The 26,298-nt window shown below is 38.4% G+C and overlaps 1 protein-coding gene across 1 annotated transcript in view; it reads right to left on the bottom strand.

The window, feature by feature from the left end:
* The window catches only part of DCC (DCC netrin 1 receptor), a 1,099,744-nt gene that overhangs the window by 431,433 nt on the left and 642,013 nt on the right, over nt 1-26,298 (bottom strand). The gene's annotated exons all lie outside the window — the stretch shown is intronic.

The raw sequence follows: 26,298 nt of genomic DNA, 5'->3' as shown, positions 1-26,298 counted from the left end.
ACTAGTTACTCTATGATGGAAATTTGCAATTGAAAGAAAATTGCAAATATGATATAAAACATTTGTGCTAATGAATCTCTCAGTCTTGGTCCCTCAAAACCCTGCCTGGGAGAGGGAAATTTTAAAAAGTAATGTTCATCCTCTTCCACTGGGAAGCTTAAAGGGATGTCAGATTTGAATATTCATATTGCCTGAGACCCAGGTTAAATTCACAGTGAAGTAGGAGCCTTGATCTCATTTTCACATAAAACATGGATATGCATTTTTAGTAGCCATTTTTAAAGTTAGATTATATTTTCTGTCTCTGTTGCTATGCTCAATGAGTAAGGAGTGCTAATTTTTGCTCCTTTGAGTAACTACCATATTTTGCTCTTTCCAACTGCCATCAGCAAAACATTCCCCTGACGTCAAAGTGAATTTGCAATCTTTGAAGGTCACTGCCTTCTAGAAAAATGGGAGAGCCAGTGGAAAGTGCCCAGGACTCAAGCCCTAGTTTTTCTACTGAATGATCCTAGAAATCAACCAACCAACCAGTCAATCTCTCTCTCCCATCTTTCCTCCCTCCTTGTGTTATTTTCCTGATTTTTAACTAAATATTTGGACTCTAGTACTAAATAACTTCTAAATTCTTTAATCTTTCACAGGGGCAAATTGATTTAGATGACTCGGCTGGGATGCCTTAATATTTACAGACTGAAGACATGAAAAAACTGTATCTGAGAGGTTTTCTAAAGAGAATGTGTCCCCATTGTATACAGGGCTAAAATTATTTATTTATAATTGATAATAATATTAGTATGAAACTTTTTTTATTCCTTTGCCAAATTCACTGACAATGAACCAAAAGACATCAGAAATGTTTCTTGAATGCCTCTGAACAAATATGTTAGTTGTCCCTTTTGGATTCTGTTCTCAATTTTATCACAGATTTTGATCAAGTGTTTATTTACTAGCCCATAGTCAATACTTAGTGAGAACTGACCATGCACAATTCATCAGTCTAGGACATTATATTTATTACATTCATCACAACTCTCTGAGGCAGTCTCTATTATTCTCATTTTACAAATAAATAGACTGAACTACGAGGTGTTTAAGTAACTTTCTCCAAATCACACAACTTGTAGGCCACACAGGCTGACTCCCCTGACTGCATTCTGAACTACTTTGTAATAACTGTGTCATTTGCCACTTGAAAATTCCAGTGGAAGGATGACTCAATAATATTCCCAAAGCCTCAAAGACAATGGAGATAAGCAATTAGAGCTATTAAAAAAATAACACCATGTTACCTATTCCTCCTCTCCCTTTAAGCCCTTCTTTCCTGGTGCCATAAAAACTGCCTGAGTCTGCCCATCCTTAGTGTTCACTTTCATCAGAATGCTTAGAATCATTTATGCCTATATCATGGTTTTCAAAATTTGGGTGACATTCATTAGTGAATCTTGAAAAGTAATTTATGGGGTTGAGACCAAACTTTAAATATATATGTATGTAAATATGTACATATACTTATATAAATACACAGAGAGAGAGAGAGAGAAAAGAGTAGAATAGGAATAGAAAGGATTAGGAGTATAGAAGAAGAGAAAGGAAGAGAAGAAAATACCAAATCTATACTGAAGAAGAACAAAGAAAAGAGAAGCTTCAAAAGCTCAAATGATAGAGCCAGATGCCTGGGTTTAAATCCCAGCCCTTCCACTCACTGCAAGTGCTTTAGTTATTGTCCCATCTATAACCTAGAGATAAGAATCGAGGCTAATGAATGACACTAACTGTTTGTAAACGGCAGTACATAATCGTATTTTAAAGAAAAACAACAAATAGAAAAACATATCAGTTTATCGCCCATAGTAAATATGATTATTGTAGGTAAGTATATAGAAACACACATATATAAATATGTAAACATATATGAGTATGTCTCTGTGTGTGCATAGCCGCTTATTGGTTATTTAATTATTATTCCTGATTCTCCAATTTGACTTATCTTCTTGTATTCTCAATGTCCAAAATACTGTGCTTCACATAGTAAAATTTCTTAAGGACAAACAATTGAATGTAAGTTTTCTGAGTTCATGTAGATTCACTCTGTTTCCTCAACTTGAGAGATAAGAATCATGTTCTTGTTTATTATCTCTTAATGGAACTAAATAAATCAAAGCTGATCACACAGTGAATCCTCAAAACCTTCTGTTTTATGAATAACATATAGTGACTTTTGATTAGTTAAGGGAATAATAATTTGATTTAAGCATGTAATTATAATTGTAAAACTGTAAGTACCAAGGATGCCTCAACAATTTTTTTCTACTTCCAAATGTATACATGCTGCATGATCTGTATTTTGTCTTTTTCTCATACGCCTTAAGCTCTCAGCATTACACCAGATACCTTGTCTTCCCTGGCTTGTTAGTATCTTCATTTCTGTATCAGGTTCTCTAACTTTCACAATATACCAAGCAGTAAATGAGGAAGAAAAATTAGCCTCTCTCACTTAAATGGGGAAGTTGAAGAATCAAACAGCAATATCATGCATCAGAAATGGGTCTAAATCCCATGTTTTCTGAAAATATACTGTCTGACTTGTGCAGTGTTGCCAGTCGTCAGTAGTCTTTGTAGTAAGGACAAGGGCTAACGATTTCTCTTCGTGTCTCAACACCTCCTTCAGTGCCTCATCCTCAGCATATGCTGAACAAAGATTTGCTGTTGATGCTAATAAGAACTCAAGCAATAAAATGCACATGTTCACTCTTTGCTGTGGCAATACTGGTATAAGATGAGGAGGAGGAGTTTGGACAATGTCATGAAAACCATGTATCTACAAAATAATGTTCTCTTATTTTCCTGGAAAACAAAATTTCAATGAATGATGAGAAAAAACATAAAGCAAAAAATGATGTAGCATGGCTCATTGGAGAAAAAATTGCATATTTGTTATATTAGCTACATATCAGAAATATTCTTAAAGCTCTTCTCTGTTTGAACGAAAAGAATGAAAATACTTGTAGGACTTGGGAGACAGTCTTGAAAAAGTCTAAATACATAGGGCTGATTGGATTAGAAATTAGGTAAAAGCTTTTCAATCTTGCTTTTAAATAATGCATAACCAAACTGCTACCTATTTTCCTGAACTTATCATCCATACATCCCTTACATACACCTTATGGCTCAATTTAACAATCGTACTTGGCCCTTTTCTGATCCCAAGTCTTCGTTCATTCTATTTTCTCATCCTTAACTGCTTTCCCCTTCATCTTAGAGTATAGACATCTACCCATCCTTCGTGAATCTACTTTTCCAAAAAAGGGCATCTTTATTTTTTTCTTGTGAGATTTTCTCTCCTTTTAGAAACCCTGTGGTATTTATTTTTATTGATTTTACGGCATGTGGCATGGTTACTTTAGCTTTAGTTTGTAACTCCTTGGGGAAAGAGGCTCTATCATGCTACATGAATTCTATGCATTGCTTAATATATTTTTGATGATTACACTATTCTGGGAGGGAGTGGACAAATGAAATTTACCCAATTTTTTGCTTCTTATTTGATCTCTTAGTCTTTTTCTGTGATGAACACACTAGGATCTATTCATCCCATTTGAGGATCACTTCCTTGAATTTAGGGTCTAGGAATAATCATATAACACTTTTCACAGCTCTGGAGTCTTACAGTCTCGTCACAAATTGAACCTGGGACTAAAGAGCGAATATGACTTATCAATGGCTATGGATATGTTTCTTCCGCATTTTTATGATCATGGATCCCTGCCTGAAATTATATTTTTCAGATGATACAATTTCTGTTTATTCTCTAAGAGGAAACTCAAATACCTCTTTTTCCATGAAATTTTGTCTTTCGTGAAGCTGACAATGATTTCCTGCTTCTTACAGTGCTCTCTCTCTGTGCCCAATTTTTATGCCACTTATTATTGTAAGATATCTTTCACATATATCATTATTTATTAACTAGACTATGATTCTTTCTTTGTTTTGTTTTTTGTGTGTGTATGTGAGGAAGATTAGTCTTGAGCTAACATCCATTGCAAATCCTCCTCTTTTTTGCTGAGGAAGAGTGGCCCTGGGCTAACATCCATGCCCATCTTCCTCTACTTTATATGTGGGACGCCTGCCACAGCATGGCTTGACAAGCGGTGCACAGGTCTGCGCCCAGGATCTGAACCTGTGAACCCTGGGCCGCCAAAGTGGAGCACGTGAACTTAACCACTACACCACCGTGCTGGCTGCCCAGACTATGATTCTTAAAGATGGAGTCTGAAGCTTATGCTTTCTCTTTTAGTTTCCTTTGAGTATTACATAGTTGCCTCTTCACTAAAGCAGTGAATAATTTCACTACTTGAAACTATTTGGTGGGTAGTAATTTCTTAATGACTAATAAAAATGAAGTATCATGAATTTTCAAGTCTATCACATTGTTCCAATTATGTAGTATTAGTCCATTTCAGATAATTGCTTAACATACACGTACAATGCAACAACAATTTCAGGCAAGATATTGATTTTGTTATACTTTCCTTCTTGAGATAGAATAAAATTCATGCCCAGAAATAAATTACCCACATTTCCATCAGATCTTGGTTTCTCGGGATGTTCTCAAGTACTTATAGTACGTATATAGGGAACTACTTTTATTTGGGGGATGAAGGAAGGAGTAATGACCAATAAATAATAGAAATATGGAAAAAATATAACTGTTTTTGTGTGTGTGTGAGGAAGATCAGCCCTGAGCTAACACCCATGCCAATCCTCCTCTTTTGGCTGAGGAAGACTGTCCCTGAGCTAACATTCGTGCCCATCTTCCTCCATTTTATGTGGGACTCTGCCACAGCATGGCTTGACAAGCAGTGCATTGGTGCACGCCTGGGATCCAAACCCGGGCCACCTGCAGCGGAGCACGTACACTTAACCGCTACACCATGGGGCCGGCCCATAACTCTGTTTTTGAAAGTGCTTATCATATTTAGAAATGACTAATAGATGAGAGATTCCTCTATACCGCAATCATTAGAATTGTACAACTAAACCTTAAATTTGAGTAAAAGTTCTCTCTAAATTTATTCGTTTTTCTTTTAACAAATTTTTATGTTAATACTAATCATTTAAATTTTGCAGAGTAAAATTTCTTCTATAATTTCAGCCCCAAAAATAGCCACACCAACAAGCTAAATAGTATTATGGGTTTTATTTCACATAATAGACACCTCACAGAGAGGCAGAGTCAAGATGGCGGCATAAGCAGACTCGGAACTCACCTCCTGTGGACACAGCCAATTTACAACTACTCGTGGAAAAATTACCCCGAGACAGAACTGAAAACTGCATAAGAGGAACTCCTGCAGCAGCGGACAGTCCTAGCTGGGGTGGAAGAGGCAGAGACTCCCTTCCGGAGAGGAAAAACGCCGCCTTCACAAGCCGCCATCTTCACAGCCGCCGGGAGCAGCGCACAGGTCCGCAGCCTCCCTGGAGGCGCGGGGCCCTGAGCCGGGGAGCGCCCCCGCTGTGGGCATTTTGTGGACCCATCACAATCGAGACCAGCGGCATAATATCTGACTTTGCTGCTACTAAAGCATTGGGGAGCACCCCCAGAAAACCCGGTTCACAAAGAAACTAAAACTGGCTCTTAAAGGGCCCACGCACAAACTCACCCGTTTCAGAAAGCATCCTAAAATCACCAGAAAGAAAGGTGCACAGTGCTGTGGTGAAAAGAGACTCACCTAATAGGCCCCGAGTGCATCTCGGTGAGAGGTGAGACCTCTCCAGGGACTGGGACATTGGCGGCGGCCATTGTTGTGGCCTGGTGTGGGCGTGCTGGCACAGACACCATTGGAGTTCTCCCTGAGGCCTGCTAGCCCAGGGTCTGCCCCACCCGCTAGAGCACCGATTTAATCCAGCTCAGCCAGGGCAGGCAGCCCACCCTAGAGACTGGCCCCACCCAACAACAAGCCCTCAGGCAACGTGTGGGCCTGCATAGATTGGTGACTGGATTCTCTGCAGCCTGGCAACTGAGCCGACTTTAGCGGGGCAGGGTGTGCACAAGGAGTGGGTGGAGAGTGTGGGGCGGTGGCGGAGTGTGTGGGGCTCCCGCCGTGGAGAGACTGGGTCCACTTGGGGAGGTCGGGGCGCTCACATGGGGCAGGACTGTGTTGACTGTGTGTGTGGACCTGTTGGCGGCAGGGCTTGTCAGCTGCAGAAGACTTGTGCTTCTCAAAGACCCACATGGGGAGTTTGCCCCACCTTCCAAAGCCTGAAACAATTGGGTGCTCCTGTGCCTGAAGCCAGCCCCACCCAGCTGCAATCCTCAGAGAGCTGACAAGAGACCTAAGGCTGGAGGCTTATAGCAATTGTAAGGCCCTGAGCCTAACAACCTGCCACGCTGGGGGCCTACTCACTCAAAAGAAATACTGCAACACAAATGTGGTATTAGAACTTGCAGCCAACTGTGCTGGGGCTCCCCACACCTGATAAAGAGACTGAAGGGCCCACAACAACTACAAGCAGCTGAGCATTACAACAGCTGGCCAGGAGCATAACTCAGCTTCCCTGGGCGCCTACAGGGAGAGCAAACAGGCCACAACAGAAGGACACACGTAGCCCACATAGGGGTCACCCCTGGAACATTGAGAACTGAGGGAAGCACACTGGAAGCCTCCTAAGCATCACTTACATAAGGTCACCTATCCAAGAGCAGGAGACGTAGCTGACCTACCTAATACGTAGACACAAGCACAGGGAAAGAGGCAAAATGAGGAGGCAAAAGAATACGTTCCAAGCAAGGGAACAGGACAAAACCCCAGAAAAGGAACTAAGTGAAACAGAAATGAGCAACCTACCTGACAGAGAGTTCAAACTAAGAGTGTTAAGGATGCTGACTGATCTGGGGAGAAGAATAGATGAACTCAGTGAGAATGTCAACAAAGAAATGGAAGATATAAAAAAGAACCAATCAGAAATGAAGAATACAATACTGGAAATGAAAAATTCATTAGAGGAACTCAAAAGCAGAGTAGAGGATACAGAAGAACGGATCTGTGAGCTGGACGAAAGACTAGAAGAAATTACCCAAGGTGAGCAGGTAAAAGAGAAAAGAATTAAAAAGAGTGAGGACAGTCTAAGGGACCTCTGGGACAACATCAAGCGCACTAACATCCGTGTTATAGGTGTCCCAGAAGGAGAAGAGCGAGACAAAGGGGCAGAGAATATATTTCAAGAAATAATAGATGAAAACTTCCCTAACCTAAGGAAGGAAACAGACATCCAGGTACAGGAAGCACAGAGAGCCCCAAACAAGATAAACCCAAAGAGGCCCACATCAAGACACATCATAATCAAACTGTCCAGAATTAAAGAGAGAATCCTAAAAGCCGCAAGAGAATGTCAAGTTACATACAAAGGAAACCCCATAAGGCTATCAGCAGACTTCTCAGCAGAAACCTTACAGGCTAGAAGAGAATGGCATGATATATTTAAAGTGCTAAAAGGAAAAAACTTACAGCCAAGAATACTCTATCCAGCAAGGTTATCATTCAAAATGGAAGGAGAGATCAAAATTTTCCCAGATTAGCCAAAATTAAAGGAGTTTGTCACCAAGAAACCAGTGCTACAAGAAATGTTAAAGGGACTGATTTAAGGGGAAAAGAGAAGACCACAAATAGGAAAAATTATCTATTTCCATGATTAGAACATAATGGATACAAATATACAAAAAAGAGGTTAGATATGATACCAAAAACATAAAAGGAGGGAGGAGGGGACTTAAGAGTACAGCTTTCAGACAGAGGTCAAACTAAAGTGACCATCAATTCTGTATAGAAGAAGAAAGGAACAGAGAGGGACTACTAAAACCCTGAGGAAAAAAAAAAAAGTTAAAAAATGGCAGTAAGTACATACTTATCAATAGCTACTTTAAACGTCAATGGACTAAATGCTCCAATGAAAAGGCATAGGGTGGCTGACTGGATAAAAAAACAAGACCCATATATATGCTGCATACAAGAGACACACTTCAGACCTAAAGACACTCACAAACTGAAAGTGAAGGGATGGAAAAAGTTACTCCACGCAAAAGGCAATGAAAAGAAAGCTGGGGTAGCAGTACTCATATCAGACAAAATAGACTTTAAAACAAAACTGTAAAAAGAGACAAAGAAGTGCATTACATAATGATCAAGGGAACAATCCAACAAGAGGATATAACAGTTGTAAATATCTACGCACCCAATGTAGGTGCACCTAAATATATAAAGCAATTATTAACAGACATAAAAACAGAAATAGACAGTAACACAATAATAGTAGGGGACTTTAACACTCCACTTACACCAATGGATAGATAATCCAAACAGAAGATCAATAAGGAAACAATGGCCTTAAACGACACACTAGAACAGATGGACCTAGTAGATATATACAGAACATTCCATCCAAAAACCGAAGAATACACGTTCTTTTCAAATGCACATGGAACATTCTCCAGGATTGATCACATATTAGGCCACAAAACAAGTTTCCATAAATTCAAGAAGATTGAAATAATACCAAGCATCTTTTCTGACCACAACGGTATGAAACTAGAAATCAACTATAGGAAGAAAATCAGAAAAGCCACAAATACATGGAGATTAAACAAAATGCTACTGAACAACGACTGGGTTAACGAAGAAATCAAAGAAGAAATCAAAAAATACCTGGAGACAAATGAAAATGAAAATACGACATGCCAGAATTTATGGGATACACCAAAGCGGTTCTAAGAGGAAAGTTTATAGCGATACAGGCCTATCTCAACAAACAAGAAAAATCTCAAATAAACAATCTAACAATGCACCTAAAGGAACTGGAAAAAGAAGAACAAACAAAGCCCAAAATCAGTAGAAGAAGGGAAATAATAAAAATCAGAGCAGAAATAAATGAAATAGAGACCAAAAAAAAATAGAAAAAATTAATAACACCAAGAGCTGGTTCTTTGAAAAGATCAACAAAATTGACAAATCTTTAGCTAGACTCACCAAGAAAAAAAAGAGAGAGAAGGCACAAATAAGTAAAATCAGAAATGAAAGAGGAGAGGTTACAACAGACACCTCGGAAATACAAAAGATTATAAGAGAATACTATGAAAAGCTATATGCCGACCAATTCGACAATCTGGAAGAAATGGATAAATGCTTAGAATCATACCACCTTCCAAAACTGGATCAAGAAGAAGTAGAGAATTTGAATAGACCAGTCACCAGTAAGGAGATAGAAACAGTAATCACAAACCTCCCCAAAAATAAAAGTCCAGGACCAGACGGCTTCCCTGGGGAATTCTACCAAACATTCAAAGAAGACTTAATACCTATCCTTCTCAAACTCTTCCAAAAAATTGAGGAGGGGGGGAAGCTCCCTAACTGATTCTACGAAGCTGACATTACCCTGATACCAAAACCAGACAAGGACAACATAAAAAAAGAAAATTACAGGCCAATATCACTGATGAACATCGATGCAAAAATCCTCAACAAAATACTAGCAAATCGCATACAACAATATGTTAAAAAGATTATACACCCTGATCAAGTGGGATTTATTCCAGGGATGCAGGGATAGTTTAACATTCACAAATCAATCAACGTAATACACCACATTAATAAAATGAAGAATAAAAATCACATGATCATCTCAATAGATGCAGAGAAAGCATTTGACAAGATACAGCATCCATTTATGATAAAAACTCTGAATAAAATGGGTATAGAAGGAAAGTATCTCAACATAATAAAGACCATATATGAGAAACCCACAGCTAATGTCATCCTCAATGGTGAAAAACTGAAAGCCATCCCTCTAAGAACAGGAACCAGACAAGGATGCCCACTGTCACCACTCCTATTTAACATAGTACTGGAAGTCCTAGCCAGAGCAACTAGGCAAGAGAAAGAAATAAAAGCGATCCAAATTGGAAAGGAAGAAGTGAAACTGTCACTATTTGCAGATGACATGATTTTATATATAGAAAACCCTAAAGAATCCACCAGAAAACTTTTAGAAGTAATAAACGAATATGGTAAAGTTGCAGGATACAAAATCAACATACAAAAATCAGTTCCGTTTCTGTACACTAACAACAAAGTAGCAGAAAGAGAAATTAAGAATACCATGCCATTTACAATTGCAACAAAAAGAATAAAATACCTAGGAATAAACTTAACCAAAGAGGTGAAAGATCTGTACACCGAAAACTATAAAACATTTCTGAAAGAAATTGAAGAAGACACAAAGAAATGGAAAGATATTCCATGCTCTTGGATTGGAAGAATTAACATAGTTAAGATGTCCATACTTCCCAAAGCAATCTATAGATTCAATGCAATCCCTATCAAAGTTCCAACAACATTTTTCACAGAAATAGAACAAAGAATCCTAAAATTTATATGGAACAACAAAAGACCCCAAATAGCTAAAGGAATCCTGAGAAAAAAGAACAAAGCTGGAGGTATCACACTCCCTGATTTCAAAATATACTACAAAGCTATAGTAACCAAAACAGCATGGTACTGGCACAAAAACAGACACACAGATCAATGGAATAGAATCGAAAGCCCAGAAATAAACCCACACATCTATGGACAGCTAATCTTTGACAAAGGAGCCAAGAACATACAATGGGGAAAAGAAAGTCTCTTCAACAAATGGTGTTGGGAAAACTGGATAGCCATATGCAAAAAAATGAAAGTAGACCCTTACCTTACACCATACACAAAAATTAACTCCAAATGGATTAAAGACTTGAATGTAAGACCTGAAACTTTGAAACTTCTAGAAGAAAACATAGGCAGTACGCTCTTCGACATCGGTCTTAGCAACATCTTTTCAAACACCACGTCTGACCGGGCAAGAGAAACAATAGAAAAAATAAACAAATGGGACTACATCAAACTAAAAAGCTTCTGCACAGCAAAGGAAACCAGCAACAAAACGAAAAGACAACCTAACAATTGGGAGAAGATATTTGCAAACCATACATCTGATAAGGGCTTAATCTCCAAAATATATAAAGAACTCATGCATCTCAACAACAAAAAAACTACCAACCCAATTAAAAAATGGGCAAAAGACCTGAACAGACATTTCTCCAAAGAAGATAGACAGATGGCCAACAGACACATGAAAAGATGTTCAAAATCACTAACTATCAGGGAAATGCAAATCAAAACTACAATGAGATATCACCTCACGCCCGTCAGAATGGCTATAATTAACAAGACAGGAAACAACATGTGTTGGAGAGGATGTGGAGAGAAGGGAACTCTCATACACTGCTGGTGGGACTGCAAACTGGTGCAGCCACTATGGAAAACATTATGGAGATTCCTTAAAAAATCAAGGATAGAACTACCATATGATCCAGCTATTCCACTGTTGGGTATTTATCCAAAGAACTTGAAAACACCAATTTGTAAAGGTACATACACCCCTGTGTTCATTGCAGCGTTATTCACAATAGCCAAGACTTGGAAGCAACCTAAGTGCCCATCAAGGGACGAATGGATAAAGAAGCTGTGGTATATATACACAATGGAATACTACTCAGCCATAAGAAACAATGAAATCCAGCCATTTGTGACAACATGGATGGACATTGAGGGTATAATGCAAAGTGAAATAAGTCAGAGGGAGAAGGTCAAATACCGTATGATTTCCTTCATTAAGTAGTAGATAATAACAACAATAAACAAACACATAGGGACAGAGATTGGATTGGTGGTTACCAGAGGGGAAGAGGGGAGGGAGGAGGGTGAAAGGGATAATTCGGTACATGTGTGTGGTGATGGGTTGTAATTAGTATTTTGGTGGTGAACATGATGTAATCTATGCCGAAATAGAAGTACAATGATGTACACCTGAAATTTTTACAATGTCATAAACCAATGTTACTGCAATAAACAAAAAATTAAAAAAAAAGAAAAATAGATGCCTCACAAGTATTTTCAGTGGCATCCCCTATTACTCCCTGATATGCTTTACACTTGGTTTCCAGTCTTTTGTGCTGTTGGATAAGTTATTTAGCGGTTCTTTTCCAGCTATTTAGATACATAATAAATGTGAGTCCATTTTAAAATACTGATCTAATACACATAATTAGTACTCTCTGTGTTACCTTGACTTTGAGAAGATTCTATACATTCTAAAGATTTACTACAGCTCCTTGAAATTGCAAATAACATATTTTTAAAGCCATGCAGGTGATTTAAACGAACAATAGGCAGCCCAAATCATTCTGGTAAATGATAAGCAAGAATTGAGGGAAAAAAGAGATTGGTGATATTTTATTAGGAGGAAAATAAAAATGACCAAGATCCTTGAGTGGCTACATTTCTACCCTGAGAACAGTGACAAGCCAGCTAGTTTCCTTGGAGCAGAATTCCTCTCTTTGCTTCTCCAGGCCCTTTGCAGTTAATTAATTTGTCGTTGAAATACCACTATTAGTCGTCTCTTGAATGTAAATATCTGAAGAGACTGACCACACTAAATGTCTAAAATATACTTGCTGCCAAATCGGACTACCTCTATATCCAAAATAAATGGGTTCTTTTCAATGCAGTATCACAACTGTATCAACAGATAACTTCACTTTAAGGAGCCATAGTTTCATATGTAATCACATTCAGATTACTATGAAGGAAGCCATCTGGATTTGAATGTAGGTTTAGAGACAACATATCATAGGGGGAAAATAATCTATAAATTCAGGTTTCCATGTTAAACATACCTCAATAAAATCCCAGTTTTATGGAATAATGTTTCTAATGGACTGCTTGATTTATAGATTAGAAATTGCTCTCTCACCCTATAGTTTCAATTCTTCTGCACCAATTTTTTGCCAAAGTAACTTTCTTTCAGCTAACTTGATCTTTAAATGCATAACTCTCCTCCTTTTTTAGACAAGGTGCTGTGTGATGTATCTCTGCCCAATCCAACACCTCTCTCCAGGCCTTTTCTTAGTGACAAGTGACTTGAAATCTGCTGAATATTTCTCTCTAGTTCTCTCTTTCCTACCTACACATCTGTCCTCCCTCGTAGGACTGGTTGTTGAGATTTGCATTTCATTCTCTATTAAAGTTGTCTCTCACACATACCTGTCTGTACTCTCCTAAAAAATTAGGTTGGGCTAAGTTGGGTTCTAGCCTTAAAGGCCTAGAATGTATTCCACATTGGAAATGAAAGCACGCTTGAGTTTTGTTCTAACTGTTAATGTTGACTGGGGCTCCCATTGTTCTGGAAAAATGGTTTTTAAGCTATGGATTTTATTCTTAGCATTTTCCATTCAAAGAGGTGTTCAATCTAATCTGACAGTGATCATTTCCAGAGCCAGAGATGTGTTGGGTGCTCTTAACAGCTGCCAGAATGTGCTCTACATTTTTTCCTGACATATGTGTAAGGCTAAGGGGGATATTTAATTATGTATCTTTTTCCCAAGTAGAAGTAAATATTCATTACTGAAAACTACATGACAGAAAAGCAGGCGATTCAACAGCAGATCGTCTCCTTGTGGCATCAATCTGGATGTGAATCCACTAAGCTATTAACTTCTTAAGGACGGAGACTGCCTTATCTATCTTTGTGCCCTCAAGGCCAAGGGTGGGATAGGTGCTAATAAATATTTATTAGACAAACAGGCATGGGTGTGGTTCCGTCTTCATAGGCCAACCCTTGGCATTCAGTCATTTTCTGGCTGCAAATAAGTAGTAGCTCTGGAAAACTAGGTGAGGAACAACCTTCAAGACATAAGGGTGTACTTTTCCTCTAAAGTTAATACCAATTACAACAATAGAATATTAGAAGCATCAAACTATAAGCTATTCTGCTACAGTTGGCAAAGGCAATATTTTAATCATCTTAGAGAAATGAATGCTTAGACTCTTTGATTTTATTTTCTATGTCCCACTAGTATTTCTTATTGTGAGTATAATATGCTGAAAAATTCTTCCTTCTACCTAAAAATTCTGGTCTATGTGCTCTGGGGATGCAGAATATCTGATCTCCAATCTTTACTTTAGAGTCCTTTATATATGCTTGGAAACTATTTTAGATCTCTCCTCACAAATTTTTTTTATCCAGACAAATAATTCCCTTACCCTTCCTCAGTTTCAGCCCTTTCTGTAATCTGGGTTGCTTCTCTCTAAATCCAGACTGAGCCTTCCATTTTCTCTTTAATTGTGGACCCTAGGATCAAATTGGGAGAATGATGTGAGGCTCGAACCAGTGATGAAAATAATAGGAGGATTATCTCAAGGTCCTAATTCTATATGCTTGCTGATGTTATCGCCATGCTTTTGTTATCACAGGGGCTGGAAACTTGATTTCTGTGCTATCCATGGCCTTCAGTAGATATTGGCAACTCTCCAAATATATGTGTGTATATGTATATGTAGCTATAAACACACATATATTTTTAATTTATGTATTTCTATGTGTTTGCACATGTATTTATGTTCCTGTATACTTCTAGATAAACTATATAATCATATAGAATACCTATACTTAAAATTTCATGTATACATATAGACACACAAAAGTATACATCCATACATATACAATTTATGAACATCTTTCTTTGTCCAATTTTCAATTTGAGCTGGGAAGGAAATGAAAACATGTTAAGAAAAATAAGATAGAAATGTTAACTCACATGTGTTGTACAATGACGGAAATAATAAATATATAAAAGTTTTCCAGTTTCTAACATTGCATATTGACAGAAATTTCAGAGCTATTATTTTCCCTCAGTCAAATATTTTCTAGAATGCTCTCTTGGTAAAACGTGTATATTCTAAAAGTCTAGAAAAAATGCTTCTGTCATGCATGAAAGCTATTTCTGTGTATTTTTAAATACACAATGAAGAGTTACAGTAAATTACAGTAGAAAATTTGTTTTTTGAGTTTCTTGTTAGTAGATATTCTATGAAGGAATCTTTCAGCATAAACATTTAACTGAGAAGATGATGGAGTCTAACACATAACTAATTTCCTTCCCCCAATACTTAATGAAATAAAAAGTAAGTCCCAGCATGCGTACACATACATAAACATCAACCACAGCAACAGGAAAACAAACAAAAAAGAAAGCATAGTCAATTGCAAAAAGAAAAAAAAATTGAAACAGACGTTTCTGGAGTAAAGCAAAAAGGCAGATTAGGATTTAGTTCTTTATCTGTCCTTAAACTCCAGAAACCACCCTGGAGTTTGGGGGAAAGCCTACGAACTCTCACTAATACCTCCAAACCTGAATCAATGCAAAATCTAAGGATAGGCTTAAATTTTTCCGTTTTTGATTGAGGAGAAGCTGTAGTGGCTGCTGAGGAGACACACAGGAGATGAGACTGACTAAGGTGAAGGCTCTTGGGCTACCAATGAACTAAAGACTTGATTGGAAGCCTGAAGACAACCCCTCCCCTACGGAAGAGAAAAGGAGACACAACCGGCCAACAAAGTGGGGTGTTCTCAAAGAGGTTGAATGCTGCTTCTACTGAATTCACTCCCCACCCATTCCTGCTGGTTATTAAAGAATGCATAAAACTTGAAAATCCAGCCTTCAAACTGAAGCCCAAGCGGTCTCAGGCAGGATGGTAAATAAGTCAAGAAGTAACATCCACTATATTAGAACAAATAGAATATCTGGGCAGAGCCACTCACACATGAGCAAGATAAAAGACATACATGGGGGGGCCGGCCTGGTCGCGCAGCTATTGAGTGTGCGTGCTCGGCTGCGGCGGCCCAAGGTTCGCCGGTTCGGATCCTGGGCGGGCACTGACGCACCGCTTGTTAAGACATGCTGTGGCGGTGTCCCATATAAAGTGGAGGAAGATGGGCATGGATGTTAGCCCAGGGCCAGTCTTCCTCAGCAAAAAGAGGGGGATTGGCAGATGTTAGCTAAGGGCCAATCTTCCTCACACACACACACACAAAAAGACATACATGGGAAATATGGAAATATACCACAGCCAACAATAATGTGTGTACGTGAGAGAGGGAGAGAGAAAGAAGGGAAGGGAGAGAGGAAAACAAAGCACTCAACTCAGAACAAAATATAAGGGTAGGACCAGAAGGAAATTCCTCAAGTTGCTTAGCATAATGAACTCACTTAATATGAAAATAAATTCAACAAAACTAGATGTCAAAGAATAGCTGATAAAACAACAGAATGAAACGAAAAGGAAGGTAGCAGACCTAAGGAAACAAATCAAGGACCAAAACAACCTCATTAGAGAACCAATACATAAATTAGAAAGCACAAGTAACATAATAGACGCCACTAAAGATCAAATTACCAACATAGGGGAGACTTGAGATAATAACAGTCAAAGTAGATGAAAAAGGCAAAGGGACTAAAGTAATTAGAGCAAAGCTTGTAAAGAAAGGAAGAGCACAGATGATCCAATGTGAAGATAACAGGCATTCCTGATGCAGCTGCCCGCAAATGCAACAGAGGATACAGTCAAAGATAAAATAATAGGAAGTTTTCCCTGAAAAATAAATCTGAATTTTCAGATTGAAAGACTATACCATGTTCCTGGGAAATTGAATACATAAATCTCAATAGCGAGAAATATCTTAGTTGAGCTATTGAATCTGGGAGAAAAAGAATTATTTGAACATCCAAATAGAAAAGTCAAAATCAAAACACATCCACAAGGCATGAGGCGGAATTGGATTCCCATAAAGTCATATCCAACGTCAGAAGACAATGGAGCAATATTACCCAAGAAGATCACACATGGTCATTTAGATACGCAGCCACATTCTCAATTATGAAAGTGCCCAGAAAATATAGTACTTTCTAAAGTAAGTCTGACCACAAAAGCCAGGCAATTAAGAGTAACTCAAAGGGCCGGCCCAGTGGCATAGTGGTTAGTTGGTGAGCTCTGCTTCGGTGCCCCAAGGTTCACAGGTTCAGATCCCAGGTGCGGGCCTACGCACCACATATCAAGACATGCTGCAGCAGGTGTCCCACATATAAAGTATAGGAAGGTGGGCACAGATGTTAGCTCAGGGCCAATCTTACTCAACAAAAAGAGGAGGATTGGCAACAGATGTTAGCTCAGGGCTAATCTTCCTCACACAAAAAAGAGTAACTCAAAATAAAAAGTTCTGAACTTTGATAAAAGACTGATGACGGGTATTGAATAGATTTCTTTCTTTCTTTCTCTTTTTTTTTTTTGTTGTGAAGAAGATCAGCCCTGAGCTAACATCCGTGCTAATCCTCCTCTTTTTGCTGAGGAAGAACGGCTCTGAGCTAACATCTATTGCCAATCCTCCTCCTTTGTTTCCCCCAAAGCCACAGTAGATAGGTGTATGTCATAGTTGCACATCATTCTAGTTGCTGTGTGTGGAACACGGCCTCAGCATGGCCAGAGAAGTGGTGCCTCGGTGCGCGCCCGGGATCCGAACCCGGGCTGCCAGTAGCGGAGCACATGCACTTAACCGCTAAGCCACGGGGCCTGCCTTGAATAGATTTCTATACAGAAATAGAAGTAAACACAATGAAATAATGGTTACTGAAGAGAATTCAACTGTTATAAGCCTAAACAGGACACAACTGATATTATAACTACCAAAATCAGAAAGTGGGGAAATGAGAAGATGAAAGAGAATGGTAATCCCTGCTATGAAAGATGTTCTCATCCTTCATAGCAGGCACTTAATCAATTATGCCCTTAAATAATGCATGAACTTAAAAAGACTAAAAACAGTATCTATAGCCTAATCACAGTGTTATAAATGTATTTCTACCTAACCATCCAACTACTCGTATGCATAGAAGGATGTATAGAATACTGAGATTTGGGAAGATTTTTAATTAACCTGGGTTATTTTCACAAAATTAATAGAGTGATTTTTCTAAAACAATTTTTTTTTATAAAAAGGACTCTGGAAGCAATACTCTAAGATGTTACAGCGGCTACTGAAGTATGGCTATATCGCCTTTCCTTTTGTGTATTTTTAAAATGTCCAATGATTAAAAAGATATTAACTAAAAATTTACCTTCTTGGAGGGCTCATCACTGTAGCTTAAACAGTAGAAGAACACACTGGAAATTCTAAGAGCTTGTATAAATAGTACATATGATTTAAATAGCAGGTAAACATATCTACCTTCCTTTTCTTTTTCTTGTATCATACTTCTCCACTGTGGCTTGGAAGAACTTCAGAGAAACTCTTGCTGCTGGTGACACGAGCTAATAAATCCTTAAGGGAACTCATGTGGAGGAAAGAGCAGAGCAAGATTTTCTACCTCAGATATGGTGAAGGGAGACTACACACAGGACGACCTGGAAAACCACTGAATGAGAAGAAGGGGAGTCAGGAACTCTGAATCTCAGCTCTGGCCCTATTGGAGGGCAGATTATGGACACTGAGCAACTAACTAAACCCTTCCTGACTTCAGTTTCTTACTTTGGAAATTTAGAAGATTGAATTGGAATCCCTGTTTTCAAATTCTTTGGAACCCCTTCAAATGTCCCTGGGGAGGGGATGATTCTGATGTTACTCTCCAACCCTTTAACACCTCCAAAGAAAAGAGCACCATGTTAATCAATTAATTGTACATACTGAGCTTCCATATTAACTTAAAGTTGCATGAGAACATTCTCTGCTTCTAAAACAAAGTAAATTACCCCAAGCTTGTTTCCAGATTTAAAATTCTGTGAGTCTAACTTCTGAGTATGTATGGTTAGTCCAATGCTCTTCAGCATGAACAGTTTATATAGGGTTGATTTAGAAAAGAAAGAACAGGGAAAATAACATTGTCAGTTTGCTTTTTATTCTGCTACTACAATAATATTTGGCTAGCATGAATGCATTGCTTAAAACAATAAATAACCAACCTAAGCATCTCATAAAAATCATAGAAAGTGACTCAAAGGTAGGTCAAGGGTAATTAGTTTAATGGTTTGCTGCAAAATAACAGTATTCCTTTCACACTAACACTTACAAATGACTTACATTTAAGATTACTTGCTGAAAGAGTATTTCCAGCATTGATTATGTTCCCATTTTGAGACTCTACCTGCCTTTTTAATTCCTGTATTTTGGCCTCCAGGGATCTTAGCTGTCTCCCTACAGATAAGACCAAAGTCCATGGTAATTTTACTGCTTTATGAGGGTGGATTTCAGAAACCACGGAAAAAGTGTGTGTTTTAAGACTTATAAAATCTCACCACATAACCCATTTATAAACTAGAATGGCTTCTTGCATAGTCAATGAAAATGATCTTTTTGAGCGTTTTGCCTAACATTTAAAAACCAAGAAGGAATGCTTATAAAATTTGTGCATACTTCATAGTGGTAAGTTGGATTTAAAAACTCAGATTTCAGGGGCCGGCCCGGTGGCATAGCAGTTAAGTGTGCTCCCTCCGCTTCAGTGGCCCGGGGTTCCCGAGTTCGGATCCCGGGCACGCACCGACGCGCAGCTTGTCAGGCCATGCTGCGGTGGCATCCCATATAAAGTAGAGGAAGATGGGCACGGATGTTAGCCTAGGGCCAATCTTCCTCAGCAAAAAGAGGATGATTGGCATTGGATGTTAGCTCAGGACAGATCTTCCTGACCAACAAAAAAAAAAAAAGAAAAATTCAGACTTCATATAGTTTATTTTAGTTGGGAAGAATTGGTATCAAACTTTAAAGTGTATGAAGGAAATATAAAGGCATACATTAGATTAAAAACATAGTAAAATCTACTACATATTTAACAGTAGTTCATATCAAAAGAGATATAGGAATTTTTGTTAATTGCTAAGAATTCCGATCTTAAACTCCTGCCCTGGGTCTTACACTTTAGAAGACCCTGCATATCACAAACAAATGTATGTATGTGTGTGCACGTGTGTGTGTGTGCACGTGTGTGTGTTAAGGAATATATGGCTATCTTTATCACTTGGGATCCAACACTCACTGCTGGCACAGAAAAATTTCTAATCCTAAACATACTCTCTTGTTACTAACGCTCTTCAAACCTCGGGGAAACACTTCTTCATTTCCTCCCCTATAGTCACCAAACATAAGAGCCAAAAATGTAAGGCTAACTAAGAAGCATTGTGTTCCTCCATTTGTTTTCTTGCGTTTCATAGCGAAATCTTCTTCCACCCAAAAGCACATTGGGAGATGGTTGGGAAAAAAAGCTCAAAGAAATATTTTATGTAATTCTTCAAATTTTACAGAATCCTTCCTTCCCTTATCATTCCCAGAAGTATTACATATTTTACTTACCATATGACTCATCAATTAAAAGCAAACTGGTTAGAAAGCTTATAATCCAGCCGTTGATTCTGATTAAAAAACATAAGTGCTTCTCAGAAGCTTCTAAAAAGTCTTTGGTATGTTTTCATACTTGTCTTGCATATTTATCTTATGTTTGTTCTTGTATATACATTTAATTCCTGTTCATATACCAAACATAAGCAGTCATATAAATCAACACAAGACGTTACTTTGCGACTAACCATGCATCATATATACAGCTACAAACATCTGTAGCTACATATATGCCGTACATATGCCTATGTATGTGTCTATATGTAGCCATATATATGCCCTTGAATGCTTTTATACCCATTGATATGCCTATAACAAAAGTGCAACCTGAAATCTGAACACTCTGTCTGATTTTGTGTGAATATTTTTTTTAAGTTGATAAAAAATTTCTACATTGTGGAAAGAAAAATAAATCCACCAAGTTACAAGTCAAGTTACAAGTTACATAAGAAGGAGCTCTTTTTTTGTTTGTTTGTTTTTGCTTTTTTAATAAACCTGAACCTCAAGTAGAGTAGAAATGTAGACTGTGAGTACCTTGAGGATAGAAGTTGCCTGATTACATTATATCCTAAAACATAATTAGTGCTGAATAAATGCTGATTTGGTTGATTGATTGATGAAAGCTATAAAGGATCTTAGAGATCTAGTCCATCCCTTATATTTCACAGATGAAATTAAAGATATATGACATTTCTATGGCATCAGACAGCTCATAAAGATCAAAGGCAACATCAGAACCAAAGCTTCCTGAATTCCAACCAATGGCCTTTCCTTTTTACCAAACTACATTTAAAAATACATATCAAGGGGGGCCGGCCCTGTGGCTTAGCGGTTAAGTGCACGCGCTCTGCTGCTGGCGGCCCGGGTTCAGATCCCGGGCGCGCACTGACACACCACTTCTCCGGCCATGCTGAGGCCGCGTCCCACATACAGCAACTAGAAGGATGTGCAACTATGACATACAACTATCCACTGGGGCTTTGGGGAGAAAAAAAAAAAAAAAGGAGGAGGATTGGCAAGAGATGTTAGCTCAGAGCCGGTCTTCCTCAGCAAAAAGAGGAGGATTAGCACAGATGTTAGCTCAGGGCTGATCTTCCTCACAAAAACAAAAACAAAAAACAAAAAAAAGAAAAATACATATCAAGCAAGTTATCAAAGTATTCTAATGGACTACACAATCACTTCATGATGCCTAGACAGGGGAATTGTCCCTTTTCCTTTTTTTCTAACTAAGATAGAGACTATCTTGCTTTTGCCTTACACAACTAGCAAACACGGAAGGCAAAATTATATCAACTCCAAAATTCTCTGCCATGTTTTTAAGATGCTTCTTGGCAATCTTCCTTATTGTTGTGTCTATAGATTGTTCTTGTTCTCAAATGCAATTATCCTTCATTAATTTTTCAATATATCCTGATACAAAGAGGCAAGAGCAATAATATGGAGCTCTTTATGAAACATGTTTGAAGCTGTTGGTGCCATTACCTATTCTATTTAGGGAAATTTCAGGATCTGTAGACAGTTCAATTTGTCCTGCCTCTAGCTTGGCATGGCAGCAGCACTGTGATGGAGGGGTTAAATGGCATCATGGAATAGTGAGTAGATGGGGGTGGCATGAGGGCATAGCAGGGGTAGATTCTTATTTACTCACATAATTAATTGTTAACTAGAATTTGGTCATATAAAAGTATCTAATTCAGAGCTAAATTAGAGTAATGAAACTGTTAAGGCATACATTTTGGAAATAAACCATCTAAACTGCAACTTTGCCATTCAGTGGTATAACATATTCCCCCTAAGGGAAGTCAGCTGGAAACTTATTAAGCTAGGCAAATCACTTTCAAAACTCTCTTTTGGCAAAGAAAACTCATAAAATGATCTGAAGTTTCTAGGCCATTAAAAGGGCAATTTCATTGGTTATGCTAATGATTGGTTTGTTTATTCAGGAAACTCTGCTTTGAAGAAGAAAATGTCAGATGAGAAGTCATCTCCAAAGATTTGTTCCTGGTCTTCTTGTTTTTTATTCTCCTCTTTGGCATTTTCACCTCCTGAACCTTCCAACTTCATCTCTAAATGGATGACCACCATATTTAATCCTAACATTTCCTGAGTTTCCCATTTGCAGCTAACTGGTGGCTGTTTCAACTCTGTGTTTCTCTCTGTCACTTCAAACCTACCACTGGCCAGCACTACTAGCTCCCCTATTAGGTGCTACCATAGCCGCCCTGCGTTTATTACAACATGTTTTCATGATCTATTTCTTCCTTTTCTTTTCCCTCCCCTTAGTCTAGTAGTTCCCGGGGCGAAGGAATTATGTTATTCGTTTCCATATCTGCAGAGCCTGGGCCAAGTTCTACAACACAATAACAGCTTCATAAAGGTTTACTAAATTGAATTAAGTACATTGTTTATAAATCTTTAACTGGTATAAGAGTTGCTTGGTGTGTTTTTAAAAATGCAAAATCCTTGGCTCCACAGTGGCATGTTTGTGGTGGGATCTAGGAATATGCATTTTAAAACACCACCTCTATATAACTTTTGATTTGGAGAGTTCCTGGATCACACTTTGAGAAACTCTGGTTTCATGGAAGATAGAGAACTAGGGCCTACTTCAAATTCTGGCCTTACCATTTACTTAGCATTTTGATTAAGCTTCTCATTAATAAAACAGGTTATTGTATTGAGATTCAGTGAGATAATACACATAAATCACTTAGCACAGTGTCTAGTAATTGTTCAATAAACTGTAGCTATTATTATTATCTCATTAAACTTATTGCTGTGTTTTATCTCTGTCATTCAGCTTGTTATCTATATTTTTCACACTTGACTTTTTCTTTCATACTCTGCATTTAATCACTGTCAAGCTTTGCCATTCCATCTCTGTAATAGCTGCTAACTTGTTGCTGTCTCTGTTGCTATTGCCATTACTGCAGCAATACAATTTAATTTAATTTAGCAAATACTCACTGAGCACCTACATGTTAGGCCTTGTGTCAAGCACTGAGGATGCAAGGACAATAGATATGCTCTCAAGGAATGGACAGCCCAATGGGGAAGAGGAGGAGCATATTTTTAAAATCCACATGATCTGGTGATTGCTATAACAGAGGAGCAGTAGATACACTGGGACATAGAGGAGAAACAAAAAGGATCCACGGGACTTGACAATTTTGATATCTGTAGTGATTAGGATCTGAAATTCTTTGAGGTACCGCAAAATAAGAGAAGACAGAATGACTGATAACCCATGCCTGAGATAGAGAGATGTGGAGGTGAGACCTAGGTGACAGGGCAGGGAGTGCCTACATCCTGACTCAGGAACAAGTGGAGTCGGGAAGCCTCTTTCCAATCTCTACCACAATGTGGACTTGGTATAAATAGTTTGGGACCCCAGTCCATCTTCAACAAAAAAAAAAATCACAAATATAAATTAATTATCCTCTCCAATCCCTTTAAGAATATAATTGGCTAAGAAAGCACAGTGTGAACCTTTTTGTGGTCAATATTCCTCATGAAGAATCCAAGTTGAGCAACATAGGAAATTCAAAGATGGAGCTCTGCAATTCTCATTTTTGAGACTACGAAAAATGGAAGAATTAGTATAAATATTCCCATTTGCATAAAAAATTAATAACTAGAGAGTACTTGTGTGAGGACAAAATTCCTAAGTTAACTCCTTAGAATTGCATGGTCTTGTCATTGTCCAGAGACTTGGATGTTAAAATATGGTATATCAGTAAAAGTGTAAATGCAAAGTTTGATCAACGGTCTCTGAAGGAAAAAAGCCCTACATTGCTGGAAGATAGAGACACAGACATTCTGTAATAAATCTATCCAGAAGCTGCTGAGACTAATGAGATGCATGCAAGATGGAATGGATCAGTTAAAAAGCTCTCTCTTTTAGTGACCTCAACATTTCTTCAAGATATTTTTTCCCTGAAGTGACAGCTGATTGGGTGACAAACAACTGTATCCCCAGAAATGTCATCTTTTCTAATATGAAGTGTCTTTCCTTTTCATGTTTGAATTTTTAAAAAAATGTGTTTCTACTGATCCAAAGAACAGTTCTGCCTTCACCAAATGACTAACCTCTGTCAACATCTCATTTGAATGACGCTTTGTGAATCTAATCTAATGGTATGAAAAGACACAGTGTTATATGGTTGAAAGAGTCTAGGTTGAGTAATCACACATGCAACCCTAGGTCGGAGTTCTGCCCCTGCCGCGTAGTGGCTATGGAACTTTGGCTCAATTAATTCACCTCTCTGAGCTTCAGCTTCTATGTGTAAAGTGAGCATACCGATAAATATCTAATGGAGGTTATTTTGAGAATAAGAGAAAATCCTATAAAATTTCTGCCCAAATTAGGGTATATAGGTTTTGTGATCTGAATGTCTGTGTCCCTTCAAAATTCATATGTGGAAGCCCTAACCTCCAATGTGATGGTGTTTGGAGGTGGGGCCTTCAGGAGGTAATTAGACAAGGTCATGAGAGTGCGACACTCGTGATGGGCTTAGTGCTCTGATAAGAAGAGGAACACAGAGAGATCTCCTTCTCTCTCTGCACAGATGCACAAAGAAGAGGTTATGTGAGCACACAGCAAGAAGGTGGCCATCTTCAAGACAGGAAGAGCCCCTCACCAAGAACCAAATCTGCTGGCACCTTGATCTTAGACTTTTCAGCCTCTGAAACTGTGAGAAATATATGTCTGTTGTTTAAACTACTCAATCTGTGGTATTTTACTATAGCAGCCCAAGCTAAGACAATAGGAATTATTACATAAATATTATTAATACCAGTAATAATCAGAAGCCAGCCCTGGTGGTCTAGTGGTTAAGATTTGGTGTTCTCACTGCCATGGCCCAGGTTCATTTCCTGGTCAGGGAACCACATCACCCATCTGTCAGTTGTCATTCTGTGGTGGGTGTTTGTTGCTATGATGCTGAAAGCTGTTTCACCAGTATTTCAAATCCAGTAGGGTCACCCATGGTGGACAGGTTTCAGCAGAGCTTCCAGACTAAGACAGACTAGGAAAAAGGACCTGTCCACCCACTTCCGAAAAAAATTGGCCATGAAAGAATACCAGCGGAGCATTGTCTGATAGAGCGCTGGAAGGTGAAAGGATGGCAGAGTTCTGCTTTGCTGTACGCAGGGTCACTAAGAGTCAGAATTGACTCCATGGCGCTAATAACAAAATAATCAGAATCCAGAATATCAAAAATTAAGGAGAATCAATTGATTACCTGTCCCAACTTCCCAACTTTGAGAACATGGAGAACAGGGACTGATCTGTTATTTTGTTTTATCCCTGGAACCTTGCCTGGTGCCTAGGAAATAGTCACTAATATTTGTTGACGGGTAAACGAGTGCATGTGTGAATCAAAAGATAATAGCACCAAATGTTGATAACAATCTGAATTTTATTCGTTCGATTTGTTTTGGGACGGCATGACCTGGCCATCTCTGGAGAACAATATATTGCCAAAAGTGGAACTCTAAAATAATGCTTTTTCCTCTGTTTCTTTCTATTCTTTGCCAGCCTCCATGTCCCCCCCTTTCCAAGTGCCGAACAGTATAGAATATTTTCACATAACTTTATCCCATTTAACCTTTCAAATGGTCTCATCAGTTCTAATTTTACAGATGAAGCATGTGAGGTTCATGGCAGCTAAATGATTTCCTCCACACCGTGAATCCATAAGTGGAGGGTCAGAATAAGGCCCAGGTCTGCTTGACTTCAAAGGTCATGTTTTCAAACAGTCTCAGGTAGTTTTCCCACCTTAACAGAGGTTATACTTGTCACTACCTATTCATTGTATTTTCCGTACTAGCATGGTTCTTTCCTTCAGAGTTGGTAAATTTTAGGAGGTCAGCCTTTTAAGGAACATCTTCATATAATCTTCTACTCAAGTCTTACGATAAACACTCTTAAGAGACGAAGAGGCCTCTTAAGAGATGCAAAGTGCTAACAGAGCAAGGCTGTCCAAA

The sequence above is a fragment of the Diceros bicornis genome, chromosome 16 (assembly GCF_020826845.1).
Source record: "Diceros bicornis minor isolate mBicDic1 chromosome 16, mDicBic1.mat.cur, whole genome shotgun sequence".
NCBI lineage: Eukaryota > Metazoa > Chordata > Mammalia > Perissodactyla > Rhinocerotidae > Diceros > Diceros bicornis.
This window is presented reverse-complemented; position numbering and strand designations above follow the sequence as displayed.